This window comes from Trichechus manatus, unplaced genomic scaffold, assembly GCF_000243295.1.
Source record: "Trichechus manatus latirostris isolate Lorelei unplaced genomic scaffold, TriManLat1.0 scaffold00196, whole genome shotgun sequence".
NCBI classification, from domain to species: Eukaryota; Metazoa; Chordata; class Mammalia; order Sirenia; family Trichechidae; genus Trichechus; species Trichechus manatus.
The window spans coordinates 983,474-999,107 of NW_004444132.1; the positions used below are offsets into that span (position 1 = coordinate 983,474).

At 37.3% G+C, this 15,634-nt stretch overlaps 1 long non-coding RNA gene across 1 annotated transcript in view; it reads right to left on the reverse strand.

Annotated features, from left to right (window-relative positions):
- LOC111822703 (uncharacterized) overlaps nt 1-11,310 on the reverse strand; it is a 72,607-nt gene extending 61,297 nt beyond the window's left edge. Inside the window, exons 1-2 of the long non-coding RNA XR_002825829.1 lie at nt 11,115-11,310; nt 1,161-1,212 (exon numbers count right to left, since the gene is read on the reverse strand). This is a non-coding gene — a long non-coding RNA (uncharacterized LOC111822703). The remainder of the gene's footprint in view (nt 1-1,160; nt 1,213-11,114) is intronic.
- Nucleotides 11,311-15,634: the final 4,324 nt, after the last annotated feature.

Here is a 15,634-nt window from a genome sequence, read left to right on the forward strand (position 1 = left end):
AGACTTCATCAGCCTGAGACCAGAAGAACTAGATGGTGCCTGGCTACCACCAATGACTGCCCTGACAGGGAACACAACAGAGAGTCCCTGATGGATCAGGAGATAGGTGGGGTGCAGGACTCAAATTCTAGTAAGAATACCAGACTAAATGGTCTGACTGAGACTGGAGGAACCCCGAAAGCATGGCCCCCAGACTCTCTGCCAGCCCAGAACTAAAACAATTTCTGAGGCCAACTCTTCAGACAGGGATTGGACTGGACTGTGGGACCTAATCGATACTCGTGAGGAGTGTGCCTCTTAGCTCAAGTAGATACAAGAGACTAAACTGGCAGCTTCTGTCCGGAGGTGAGATGGGAAGGCAGAGAGGGTTAGGAGCTGGTTGAAGGGACATGGGCAATCAGGGGTGGAAAGGAGGCATGTGCTGTCACAGTATGTGAAGACCAGTTAGGGTCACATAACAATGCATGTATAAATTTTTGTATGGGAGACTAACTTGAAATGTAAACTTCATTTAAACTACAACAATTTTTTAAAAAATTAAAATACTCAGATAAAAATTAAATATCTATGTTGAGTCAATCCCAGTTTTAGGTATCACAAATACTACAATCAATCAGACTTAAATTTGGAAGTACATAAGCTAGATGTCAGTTCTGGAATTTGATAGCAACAACAGGAAAATTCCTTTGATGTGTTTATAACTAACGGAAAAGCAAAACAGAAAAAGACACATACAAGAAAAATGAAAAGGCATGGCAATTTGTAAAGAAGCAAAGTCTGCAGAATGCCTCTGCTTTGATTATGCCTGCAATACTTCACCAGTCAGTGATTTAAGAGAGTCCATCTTTACCCTCATGTCTCCTATAACACAGTAGTTTCGGTGGCTATCTGTACTGTTTTAATTCTAAACTGACAAGTAAGATCACATTTTACTTTTCACTATTGCCAAATTGCTCTCCCCAGATACATTCTACAACTATTAAATTAAGCAACCTTCCATTAGCAAAACTTATTCTCAAGCATAATTACTCAAGAGGGAAGAGAGTAGGAAGAGCGGACGTAGCACCGTTTTCGTTTCCTGAGACAGTGATCAGAAATCAATAGAACAGCTTTTTTTCTGCAAATGCTCACCAAAATCAAAATAAGGCAAAACTACTTACATTTATAAGTACAGGTGTCTCCTTTTTCATCCTTTAAAAATGCATACCGCCTCTACAAGAGAAAATATCTGGCATTTAAATAATACAATCTAACTGACCTATGTTTATTTTATTTTGTAAAGAGTAAATTACAGGATCTATCAACAATAAATTTCTAAAGTGGTCCAAAAGGTAAGAAGAATGAAAAATGGGGGAAATATTTCATTGCATATAAATTAAAGTAAAATTACATCACAAATTCCATCAATCCTTATAAAGAATTATAAAAGGATTATGATTATTCTTATAATCAGTGTTTTATTTGTATTTATTCATCCAGTCATCCTATCTTTATTAAGCATACATACTGTAATTACTCATAATCACATGAAGATATAATTATCAAACAGCTTTTAAAATTGGTTCTTATGATTTCAAGTTTTATTCCTCTAATTATGCATTAATTTTTAGTATTTAACAAATGAATAAACCAATGAACATCTACTAACAGAGTTAGGGAAACCAAAACAAAATAAAAAGGAATCATGAGGCAGGTATATGAAGAATTTTTGCAAAGAAAAACAGCATATCTGACATGTAGATGTTTGAAGCAAAAGTGGCTGTCATATTTTTATGTAACTTATTTAGATTTGGTTAATTACCTTACTCTGACTTTATGTCTTTATTAAAATAATTTTTCCATATACAAAAATTAGAAGTTCTTCAATCAGTCAGTCCATTTGATAAATGGAGAGAAATTTAGTCTAAAACTGTACATGGAAGCATACATCTCTGAGACAATCCTCTTACATCTACCGTGAAAATTAGACAGTGCCAAATTTCTGCTTCATTCAGTTTTAGGTATAATCTTCAGAACTGTCATTCCTCCTTCCAGACCTGTGAAAGGAGCCTGTTCTCACAAGAGCTGGTAATGATACAATGCTATACAGAGATGTAGCAGCAACAAGAGCTACCTAGTATTTCTACATGGACCAAACACAGAGCCCTCCAAGACAATCGTTGACAACCTTCTAGGGAAGAGGAGGTAAATATTAAAGAAACTAAAACTATAGATTATAGAAAATAAAATGTCACCCGTTGTCTTCTATGCTTTATGATATATGAAAAGATCCAGAATGGCTTATCAGCTTTCTAGATCCAGTTTCTCATATGAGTTCACCCAGAGATAAAGATATGGGTGTCATAATGATGGAGTACAGCGTGGAGCAAAAACCAAAGACGTTAATTGCCTAACTAGAGTTTGATTATTCTTTCTGTTCAAGCAAGAACACTTCATTTCATTACACTTCAGGCTAAGTGCAATGATTTAAAAGCCTTTGCTTTTCATTAAGTGACAGATATTAGAAAAGAGAGTGTGCATTTAATAGTGTCATTATATTCTCCCTGTTGTATATCTAAGATGTAATCATGGAAAATTTGAAACTAATAACATACTCAAAGTCTTAAAATAACTTGTAATCACAGATAATACTTTCCATTCCTGAATGAGTATAAATGAAGAAGACATGAATACACGATGTGCTTTATAATCTCATGCTGTTTCCCTAATCTATCGTAACTCCAATAGCCTTAAGTAAAAGTAAGTCATGATGTTTTTTCTGTTGGTATAAAAAGCTGCTCACCCAAATGAAGCACACCCCCCTCGCTCAGTTTTAACTATCAGACTAGGGTGCTATAACTCCTAAATGATGAAAATTGTTAGTGCTTACAACAGTTAAGAACCAAAATCAATAGAACCATATTAAGTTTTGACAAATGACTATGGTAAATTATAATTGTTGCCATATGCTGTGGAACTTGCCTCATGGTTAAGAGTGAGCAGTTAATTGGACCAATAAGCAAAACCGAAGAATTACAGTTAAACTTGGCAGATAATTACTAATCACCGCACTCTAATACTATATAGCAAAAATAAATAAATAAATAAAACTATAATTCTATTAATTCATTTTTTTGTAAGCAAACAAAAATAATTTGGGGGAATAACTCTTTTATAAATTGCTGACAAGAATTTTAAATTCGTATGCCAGAGTCAGGAATTAACATGCTCTGCTCCTGACCAGGTGGTTGAGGTCTAGTCCACACACGAAAGCTTAATCTGGAGGTAGGAGGAAAAAGTAAGAATGTGCAGTTCTAGGGTATCCTGGCAAAGAAACTTATAAACGAAAGTAAAAGAGATAGGTTTTGTAGTAAATGAATTCATTTCTTCTACTAAAATTAAACCTCAGACTACCTAGAACCATTTAAACTGATACGTTAGAATATTTCACTCCTCAGTCTATAACTTTTCTATACTGATTAATATTATTACCCTGTTTTTAAACTTCATGGTTATATAAACAAAATAATTGAAGAGAAAGGAAAAATAATTCCTTGATATTTGACCTGTTCTCCTATCTCTAAAGCCTGAGATATTTTCTAGCATTCTTCATTCACTACAATAAGATTTACTCACATATTAATAATTATTTATAAATGATTGTTAACATACACTGACCATGTATATAGTAGCATTACGCTACACATTGCATAAGTATTTATTTCATTGGTCACATTAGTCTTTTGAGACACATATTATTATTATTCCCGTTGTTCAAATGAGAAAACAAGGCTTAAAGCAAAGTACCTTATCAAGGTAAAACAGCTAACAAATGGTACCACATGTTCCAAACCCATCTGATCAAAGGCATGTCTCTAACCACTAAACAAGAGTGGTTATATCACACTGTATCCCCAGGGTTCCACATTGGAAACCTGAGATCAGGTATTTCCAAAATCAGCTTCAGTTAATACATCTCATGTGTAATTCCACACTCATTCACATGTGTTTTCAGTTTATGACAGTGTCTCTCTACCAGATTAAAACTTCTTTCAGGACAGGCACCACACCGTATTTGTATTTTTTACTGATCCTTCAACTGACCCTTATGCTTAGTATATTAAACATAAACTGTGCTCAATATAAGTATTTAAATGTATTTCCAAGCACTTCAATAATGCATTGACAAGTGAAAGTATCTGAGAGTATAAATAATTACTAACACCTAAATTAACAAAGATCTAATTTTACCGGAACCATGCATGCATATTCTAATTCTGGTCATCTCTATAGTCCTAGAAGTGCTCTCTACATTGAGAAGAATATAAATTAATTAATGTGCCTCTGGTAGTCTGACACCAGAAAGGAAGCAGCAAGTAGGTGTTTTTAAATTATATGGCTAATGAATTGATCTTCTATTTAATAACAAGTGTCTGCGAAATTGGGATTCCCAGAATATATATAGGATTAAGTCTTTTGTCAAGAAAATCACATCCCCTACTTGAATATAAATGGCTGGAAATGCATTTCAAATTTGCTCACGTCAATGTTTATCCTCCAACAAACCCTGGCAATATCTGGTGGTTTTGGAGGTAGAAATACTTGTTCTCTTTTCAGCACCCTTAATAAGGGGTTCCACATAGTAGGTATTTGTGATTTGGGAATGTTAAATTCTACATTCCTAGGTGCACACCTGGAAATTAATAGATATTTTCCACTTCTTTGGTCTTGTGAAAGCCTTTGATTTACTTTTATTGTTCTTACCTCCCACGACCACCACACTGTCAGGTGTCGTCAAGTCAATTCTAATTTATGGAGACACCACGAGCATCAGAGTAGAACTAAGCACAATAGGGTTTTCAGTGGCTGATTTTTCAAAAACAGATTTTCAGACCTTTCTTCCTAGATGTGTCCGGGTGGATGCAAACTACCAACCTTATTCTCATCTAGAGGGCTTCTATTCCCTTATCAATTTCCAGCAGTCTAGAGTTACCACCCATTCTCTCACAGCCTTTGAAATTTTGATGACATCAGAAACGTTACTCCCTTTTGTCTTTCTTTGCTTCTGTCCTTTCAAGAGTAGTCCTCTCCTTTTTTACTTTTTTTTTTTTTTTTATTTCCCATTTATGCCTCTGCACCAAGACTTGCTACTCTATAATCTTATCATTTCCCAGTCCTGGTCGCTAGACTAATGACTACCTTTGAGTTAAAAACTCTCATATGAATAACATACTTAAATGAAAATATATGGTTACTTGGCAAACTAATAACAATTCAAAGTTTATAAAAGTATCTTGTACATAAAATTGTATTTCAAGCTTACAAACTTGCTTTTTATGCAAAAAAATAAAGGTAAAAGCACTACTGATGTCTTAACAGAGATGTCATTAGTAAGGAAAAGTATGCACTTCCTTTCCCCATTTTCTTACCTACCCATAATTTAGGGCCATTAACCCTCCCAACAACCACGCGTCTGTCAGTTTTTCATACTGTGGTAGCTTGAGTGTTGCTGTGATACTGGAAGTGATGCCACCGGTATTTCAAATACCAGCAGAGTCACGCATGGCAGACAGGTTTCAGCTGAGCTTTCAGACTAAGATAGACTAGGAGGAAGAAGCTGGCAGTCTACTTCTGAAAAAACTGGCCAGTGAAAAACCCTATGAATAGCAGCGGAACATTGTCTGATATAGTGCCAGAAGATGAGGCCCTCAGGTTGGAAGGCACTCAAAAGATGACTGGAGAAGAGCTGCCTCCTCAAAGTAGAGTCAACATTAATGACATGGATGGAGTTAAGCTTTTGGGACTTTCATTTGCTGATGTGGCATGACTCAAAATGAGAAGAAATAGCTGCAAACATCCATTACTAATCGGAATGTAGAATATACAAAGTATGAATCTAGGAAAATTGGAAGTTGACAAAAATGAAATGGAACACATAAAGATCAATATCCTAGGCATTAGTGAGCTGAAATGGACTAGTATTGGCCATTTTGAATCAGACAATCATATGTTCTGCTATTCCATGAATGACAAATTAAAGAGGAATGGCATCACATTCATTGTCAAAAAGAACATCTCAAGATCTATGCTGAAGTACAATGCTGTCAGTGATAGGATAATATCCAAACACCTACAACGAAGGCTGTCAACTATTGTTCAAATTTACATACCAACCACTCATGACAAAGATGAGGAAATTGAAGATTTTTACCAACTTCTGCTGTCCAAACTTGATCAAACATGCAATCAAGACACATTGATAGTTACTGGTGATTGGAATACAAATGTTGGAAACGAAGAAAAATCTGTAGATAGAAAATATGACCTTGGTGGTATAAACGATGCCTGATATCCTATGATAGAATTTTGCAAGACTGATGACTTATTCATTGCAAACACCCTTTTTCAGTAACATAAACTATGACTATACCCGTTGATCTCACTGGATGGAAAACATAGGAATCAAATCAACTACATCTGTGGAAAGAGAAGATGGAAAATCTCAATATCATCAGTCAGAACAAGGTCAGGGCCGACTGTGGAACAGACCATTTGAAGCTGAAAAAAACTAAAACAAGTCCATGAGAACCAAGGTACAACCTTGAGTATATCTCACCTGAATTTAGAGATCATCTCAAGAATAGATGTGACACATTGAACACTAGTGACCAAAGACTAGATGAGTTGTGGAATGAGATCAAGGACATCATTCATGAAGAAAGCAAAAAACGTTAAAAGAAAGAAAAGACCAAAACGGGCGTCAGATGAGACTCTGAAACTTGCTCTAAAGTTTTGATACCTAAAGCAAATGGAAGACATGATGAAGTAAAAGAGCTGAACAGTAAATTTCGAAGGGCAGCTAGAAAAGGCAAAGAAAAGTATTATAATGAAATGTGCAAAGACCTGGAGTTAGAAAACTAAAATGGAAGCGTGTGTTCTCAGCATTTCTCAAGCTGAAAGAACTGAAGAAAAAATTCAGGCTTCAAGTTTCAATATTGAAGAATTCTATGGACAAAATATTGAACAACACAGGAAGCATCAAAAGAAGATAGAAGAAATACACAGAGTCACTGTACCACAAAGAATTGGTTGACATTCAACCATTTCAGGAGGTAGCATATGAACAAGATCCAATAGTATTGAAAGAAGTCCAGGCTGCACTGAAGAAATTGGTGAAAAACAAGGCTCCAGGAATTGACATAATACCAATTGAGGTGTTTCAACAAACAGATGCAGCGCTGGAAGTGCTCACTCATCTATGCCAAGAAATTTGGAAGCTAGCTACCTGGTCAACTGATTGGAATAGATCCATATTTGTGCTCATTTCAAAGAAAGGTGATCCAACAAAATGCGGAAATTATCAAAAAATATCATTAATATAACATGCAAGTAAAATTTTGCTGAAGATTATTCAAAAACGGTTGCAGCAGTACATCAATAAGGAAATACCAGAAATTCAAGCCGGATCCAAAGGAGGACATGGAACCAGAGATATCATTGCTGATGTCAGATGGATCTTGGCTGAAAGCAGAGTATACCAGAAAGATACTTACCTGTGTTTTTGTTGACTATGCAAAGGTATTCAACTGTGTAGATCATAACAAATTATGGATAACCTTGCGAAGAATGGGAATACCAGAACACTTAATTGTGCTCATGAGGAACCTGTGCATGGACCATGAGGCAGTTGTTTGAACAGAACAAGGGGATACTGTGTGGTTTAAAAACCAGGAAAGGTGTGTGTCAGGTTTGTATCTTTTTACCACACTTATTTGATCTGTATGCTGAGTAAATAATCTGAGAAGTTAGACTACATAAAGAAGAAGGTGGCATCAGGATTGGTGGAAGACTCATTAACGACCTGCGAAATGCAGATGACAACCTAATTTTTAACAGTGAAGAGAACTTGAAGCACCTCAACATAAAGAAAACAAAAATCCTCACAATTGAGCAATAAGCAGTAAGCAACATCAGGATAAAGGGAGAAAAGATTGATATAATTAAGGATTTCATTTTACTTGGATCCACAATCAATGCCCATGGATGCAGCAGTCAAGAAATCAAATGACATACTGCATTGGCAAATCTGCTGCAAAAGGCCTCTTTAAAGTGTTGAAAAACAAAGATGTCACTTTGAGGACTAAGGTGCACTTGACCCAAGCCATGACATTTTCAATCGCCTTACATGCATATGAAAGCTGGACAATGAATAAGGACAACCAAAGAAGAAGTGATGTCTTTGAATTATGGTGTTGGCAAAGAATTTTGATCATACCATGGACTGCCAGAAGAACGAGCAAGCCTTTCTTAGAACTAGTATAGCCAGAGTGCTCCTTGGAAGCGAGGATGGCGACACTACGTCTCACATACCTTGGACATGTTATCAGGAGGGACCAGTCCCTGGAGAAGGATATCATGTTTAGTAAGGAAGAGGGTCAGTAAAAAAGAGGAACACCCTCAAGGAGATGGATTGACACAGTGTCTGCAACAATGGGCTCAAACATAGCAAAAATTGTAAGGATGTCGCAGAACCAGGCAGTGTTTTGTTCTATTGTACATGGGGTCGCTATGAGGCAGAACCGACTTGATGGCATCTAACAACAACACTCTGAAAGAAGTCCTTTGGTTGGGCAAAGGGTTAAGCTGTGGACCACTAGCCAAAAGGTAGGAGGTTCAAACACACCCAGAGGCGCCTGAGAAGACAGGCCTGGCAATCTGCTTCCAAAAGGTCACAGCCTTGAAAACACTATGGAACAGTTCTATTCTGCACACATGGGGTGGCCACGAGTTGAAATCAACTAGAAGGCAACTAACAACTACAATAATCCTCCCAAAACTGTTGCAGAAGAAATTCCTTCCCCGTCTCCAGTGCATTCTGCCAGAGGGAGCCAGTTGGGGTTTACCTATCCGGTGAGACAGAGAGAGGCTGCCATCTGTCGGTCAGTATTTCCCTGCTGAACAGGGCCTAATGTACTCAGGGTTGGGCTCACTCATGACCTCCCTTGTGCTCTCTGCTGCCCTCTACAAGCTTGTGAGGGAGGGCCTGGCCCTCCATTGCTCTGACTCGATGCCAGCTCTGTAAGCCTGCTCTCACCAAGCATAGGTCCCAAGGTTCATGGGGGAAAGAAAAGAGAATTCTGGTTTCAGGTCCAAGCTGCATTCTAGAAATTAGATTTAGCAGTTATGAAGCCTATATTTTTATTGCTGTTGCGTCTGTCTAGTCCTCAGTTCAGAGGAGAGAAGAATATACTTAATTAGCATACCCTCAAACGAAAACAACATCAAGGAAATGTCCTATTGCTTTTTAAAAGTCAATACAGAATTACAGAATATAGAAACATATTTCTACATGCACAACCCATACAAAGTTTACAGGTTATCTCTAAGGGAAAGAGGAGGAAAAAAAGAAAGAAAGAAAAACATCTTATTCTTAAGTACATAACGCTTACTGTTTTCTTTAACCTTCCTCCCTGTTCGCATGGCTGCATCCCACCTCAAAACTATTCCCTGCTTTCTAAAATGTTAACATTGCATATTTAATTGGGGAAAGCAGTGGAGCTGATGCAAGTCTGGCTGGAAGTGGACAAACTTTGCCAAGAAGGATGTTGGAAAGGAAGTCCAGAATAAAGAGAAGACGATCTTAAAGGAGCTGCCTGCTGCCTATGCAACTTCTTCTATAAACTTCTTGCTAAAACTAATGAGCAGTATAAAGGTATAAAAATTCTCTAAAGGTAACTTATCCTTATCATCATCTTGAAAATACATTCAAGAAAAACTCAGAGTCAAATTAGAAAGTTAAAAAAAAATCTTCTAGATAAAAGTTGTTATAGTACCGTGCCATAAACACAAGGCTTATGAACTCTTTGGAACAAGGTGTGCTCACGGCAACTGGTAATTTAACTAGAGGGATAAAGTGCAGTTGGTGTCTGGCCTTCCTGGATACTTAATTGCACCAGAATAATTTGTGGAGGGTGGCTTATCATTATAGTAAATGAGATGGAGGGGAGCAAGTGAAGCAGAGTTCAAGACAGCAGGAAATAAAAGGCACTGAAAACTGTTGAGCCAGAAAGGGGAACTGAAACAGACCTGATGTAGCACTAATCATTAGTGAGTGAAGTAATGAACTAGGGAAGAGATGGGGTTTTAGTTATGGCCCACCAAAAGGAAATGAGGAATTTCCAGATGTTCCATATGGTCTGTAATTCTAATGCTTTGTGCCTTCAGGTCAGAATTTTCAAACAGATAACAGATGTAGAAAAGACTCAAAATTTCCTGCACACACCATGATGGTTAGCTTTCAAAATCTCAGGGCTTGTGTGTAAACTTCTCAGATAAGAAGTAGGGGCTTAAAATAAAGCCTGTCAGACCTCAGGCAGAATTCCAGTTGAGAACAGGTTAATAATAGCTTTCTTTTTACATCTCAATTCAAATAGTACAAAACAGCAATAGAGGTTTAACATAATGGCACCAGCTCCAGAGCTATGGGGTTCAAAAGAACATTTGTCTCCAAATGGTCTCTCTGCTAAAGAAAATAATTTAAATTGAAGACCTTGATAAAGAGAGATTGATTCTGCATACAAGTGAACACAATGTCCAAGAAGTCAAAATATCAATTTTATCTTAAAGGAAACAATTTTTTTTTACAATGACAACTAAATTCTCTTCATTTTTTTAACCTCAGAACTAAAGGAATTATTAAAATTCCAAAAGCAAAACTGAAGTTGCTGTAAAAAAAAAAAAAAAAAAAAATTAGCATAGCGCGCTTACAAAAATATCTGGGGGAGTGAGGGAAGGGTGCGGTTGGCAAATGTAGACGATGTGCGTTATTTGCATAAAATACAGTATAGGGTCATTTACTTTTAGGTCTGCCCTCTCAGAGAAGGATTAGAGAAAACGTGTTAACCCTATTTTCCAGTTCTCAATTACTCCTCTGAATGGGATGGGGATTGATAGGTAAAATTGGAATAAAAATAAATTGTACTATGTGACCCAGATTCTTCACTCCTTCCCTTTTCCCTCCTTCCCTCTCTCCTATAGCCCCACTATCCCACTCTCTTGCTTTTAGTTGAAGACCCACTGGTAAACAGGTTCTCCTTTCCACTCTTGTGCCCAGGAAGCCCCAGCCTCGTTCTTACCGTCTCTTCCTTCGTAGAGCATGAGGCAAGCTGTGGTCCTTCATGCTGGCTGCCTGGCTAAGTGTCACTCTGCAGAAATAGGTCCCTAGACTTGGGGTGAGGGGAACATTAGGAGGGTTTTTTTTGGCTTCGGGCTAGAATGTCATTCTCCATACAAGCTTCACCACATATCTTCCGTACAACTCTTTGGACTAGTTTTCTGTGGGTCTAGAACTTAAAGAAGAGAAGAGTTGTGATTAATTGGCACCCTTGAGAATCTGAATGATTAGGTTTTATCTTAGAGAAAATGTGAATAACTGCAGAGGAGTGAACTCACAAAACATAGACTCTAAAGCGGAAAGAGCAAGGCATTTACCCCTGTGTCAGAGCGTGGCTCTTTGTACTGGAATATGAGGGAAATCCTGGGCTTGGGTGCCTCACTCCTCTTTCTTTGGAAAGGAAAAACATAACTATTTCCTCTCACTTTCAGTTTTTTTAAAACAGTAAAATTCCATGTTTTATAATTAGCTAATTTTTAAAAATTTTATTTATTTTGTTGGGTTGAGAATATACACAGCAAAACATACACCAATTCAACAGTTTCTACATGTACAATTCAGTGACAGTGACCATTACTGAACATTTTGATGAAGGATTCTGTAAAGGAATCCTTGATCAAAAGAGGGAAAATGCAGAAAAGAATTTCAAATTCCCATGGACTCCAAAATTTTTGGAGCCATGGAGGCTGGATAAACCACTGAAACTATTGCCCTGAGATAATCTTTAAAACTTAAATCCAATATATCCCCTGAATTCTTCTTAGCTAAATTTTTGATCTATTTGCAGGTCCTTGGCACCTCGCTTGCCTCATCCCAGTTCCTTCCCTCTTTAGTCAACTTGTGGAAAAACATGTTAGGCATACAATGAAGCATTTGTTTCCGCTTTTATTGATATTTTTGTTGCCCTTGGCTCTCTGGGTTGAAAGCTTTCTGAATCAAACTTAATATTCACCCCCAATTACTGATGCTCAAGCTGAACTTACATAGTAATTACATTGCAAGGTCAAGGTCAGCAGAAATATTCTAGACAGAAAGAACACTTCATTTCCAGCAGTGTAAAACAGGGATGGATTTTGCTCCCCATTATTAATTTGAATCTTAACGGTTTGAACCTATAATTTGGATATAAACCCTAGCTATGGAGAGTAGAAATATAAGTGTTCTTAAGGAAACAGATGATATAGGATTTGGTGTACTAAGAATAGCCTTGACAACTGAATCTGGCTTAAAGTCAAATACTATAAGATCTTATCTGTATTTTGATAAATTTTCTCCAATACCCAATTGACTAACATTCAATAATTCTCCACCAGTAAAAAATGTTCACTGTGTTTTCTTGTAAAGTTTACCCCACATTTATTAATATTAAACAACCAACAAGTGTTTGAAATATTTCTGTGATCATGATGAGCTTTTAGTGAAGCCTATCAGGAGTCCCCGGGTGGCACAAATGGTTAAGCACTTGACTACTAGCCAAAAGGTTGGTGGTTCAAACTCACCCGGAGACGTCTCAGAAGACAGGCCTAGTGACCTGCTTTTGAAAGGTCACAGCCTTGAAAGCCTATGGAGCACATGTCTACTCTCCACACACGGGTCACCATGAGTTGGAGTGGACTCGATGGCAACTAACAACAACAACATCGGGATAAAGAAGTCCCTCGGTTGCACAAATGGTTTGCACTCAGCTACAAACCTAAAGGTTGGTGGTTTGAACACACCCAGCAGTATCATGGAAGAAAGGTCTGGCAATCTTCTTCCATAAAGATTACAGCCAAGAAAACCCTATGAAGAAGTTTTATTCTGTAACACGTGGGGCACCATGATTCAGAATCAACTCAACAGCAATAGGTTTTAGTTTGGTTTGGTTGTGTTATGGATTGAATTGTGTCCCCTAAAAATGTGTGTCAACTTGGCTAGGCCATGATTCCCAATATTGTGTGATTGTCCACCATTTTGTCATTGATGTCATTTTCCTATGTGTGGTTAAATCCTACCTCTATGATGTTAATGAAGCAGGATTATAGGTAGTTATGTTAATGAGGTAGGACTCAATCTACAAGATTAGGTTGCATCTTAAGTCAATGTCTTTTGAGATATAAAAGAGAGAAGTGAGCAGAGAGACAGGGGGACCTTATACCACCAAGAAAGTAGTGCTAGCAGCAGAGCACAACCTTTGGGTCCGGGGTCCCTGCACTGAGAAGCTCCTAGATCGGGGGAAGATTGAGGACAAGGACTTTCCTCCAAAGCCAACAGAGACAGAAAGACTTCCCCTGGAGATGAGGCCCTGAATTTGGACTTCTAGCCTGCTAGACTGTGAGAGAATAAACTTCTGTTTGTTGAAGCCATTCACTTGTGGTACTTCTGTTATAGCAGCACTAGATGACTAAGACATCAGGATAAAGGAGTCCCTGGGTGGTGTAAACAATTAATGCGCTTGGCTGCTAACAAAAAGTTTGGAGATTCAAATCCATCTAAAGGTGCCTCAGAAGAAAGACCTGGCAATCTACTCCTGAAAAATAAGCCATTGAAAGCCCTATGGAGCACAGCTCTACTGACACACATGGGGTCACAATGATTGGAATTGACTTGATGGCAACTGGTTTTATATATTGTTGTTGTTAATTGCTTTGAGTCAATTCTGAGCCCAGGTGGCACAGTGGTTAAAGTGATTGACTGCTAACCAGAAGGTCAGTGGTTTGAAATCACCAGCAGCTCCACAGGAGGAAGATGTGGCAATCTGTTTCTGTAGAGATTTATAGCCTTGGAAACCCTATGGGGTCACTATGAGTCAGAGTCGATTTGATGGCAGTGAGTTTGGTTTTGGATAGGGTATTCAAGGTTGTGATCTTTCAGAAGCAGATTATCAGGCCTGTCTTCTGAGGAACCTCTGGGTGGGTTCAAACTGCCAATCTTTGACTAGTAGTTGAGCACTTAACCATTTGTGTCACCCAGGGACTCCTTTTATATATTGTTATAAGCACGCTCAAATTAATGAAGCAGATACTTACTAATAAAGATTATTAATAAATCATTTTTAATGTATAAATTTGTTTTGTTCTGTATCTAAATCACTACATATTCATCCCACAGAGTTAATTCTAATGTGGACTCAGGTGGAATGTGAGTAAATTAATATTTTATTGCTATCAGTTTACTAGTTTAAATTGTATAACAACCAATAAATCTACTAGTCAAATACTAGTCAATTGGATAGTAATCTCAAATGATTTGCATTAATTTTATCAACAGAGGATTGATTTATTTAATGAGATTTGATGTTTTAAACCACAGAACCAAACACTATTAGCACTAGGGAGATAATAATTCTAGTGAAACCATTTATCTTATAATTGAAGTAATTGACGCACAGGGATTTTCAAAACTTTTCCAAGAGTGGAGAATTGGTTAGAAGAACTCAGGATAGAATCACAATCCCCACTTTTAGGTCACTTGTGATGGTTAATTTAATATGTCAACTTGGCTAGATGATAAAAAAAAAAAAACCACTGCCCTCGAGTTGAACCTACAGGACAGAGAACCGCCCCATAGAGTTTCCAAGGAGCGGCTGGTGGAGCAAACCGCAGTCTTTTGGTTAGCAGCTGAGTGCTTAACCTCTGTACCAATAGCTAGACTATTTGTTATTTGTTCAAACACAAGTATAGATGTTGCTATGATGGTATTTACATGTGATTAACATTTAAATCAGTTGACCTTAAGCAGTGTAGATTACTCTCCATAATATGGATGGGCCTCATTCAATCAGTTGAAAACTTTAAGAGCAATAATTGAGGTTTCCCAAGGAAGAAGGATTCTGCCTCGAGAGTATAGTATAGCTAGCCTGGTCTACCAATTTCAACACATGACTGACAGTTTCCAGCCTGTCACCTGACCTAAGGATTTTAGACTTGCCAGGCCTCACAACTGAGTGAGCCAATTTCTTAAAATCCCTCTGTGTATCTATATCTCCTGTTGATTCTGTTTCTCTGCAGAACCTGAACCAATACACCAGCACTGTTTTCACTACACAGTTATTTCTAAATAAAACATATTTTTTTAAATTTACACTCTCAGAAATGGCTTAAATTTTGAAATGCATAAGTTTCTGTTCTTAAAAACAAAATCATGTGTTATTGCCATTTTTAAACTTTTAAAAAACTTTAATACTCCTCAATTTCTGGAAAGAATATTAGGCTAGGAGAGAACCAAAATTTACCTGTAAGTATACTATATATAATTCATTAGAAAAGACTGTTTTACAATATTCTAAAGATAACTTTTTTAACTTATTCGCCAATTTCTTCTTTTATTCTTAAATTTTAAACTTTGTAGCACATCCATCTTTCAAAACAGCAACCAAGAAAAAAAAAAAAAAAAGGTGTCAGTCGTGTTTATGGTTCATGTGAAACAGCTGAAGAAAAAGGTTTCTGATGCAAATTATGACTTAAAATTCGTAGAAAAAATCTTGCATAATTTTGTCCTTTC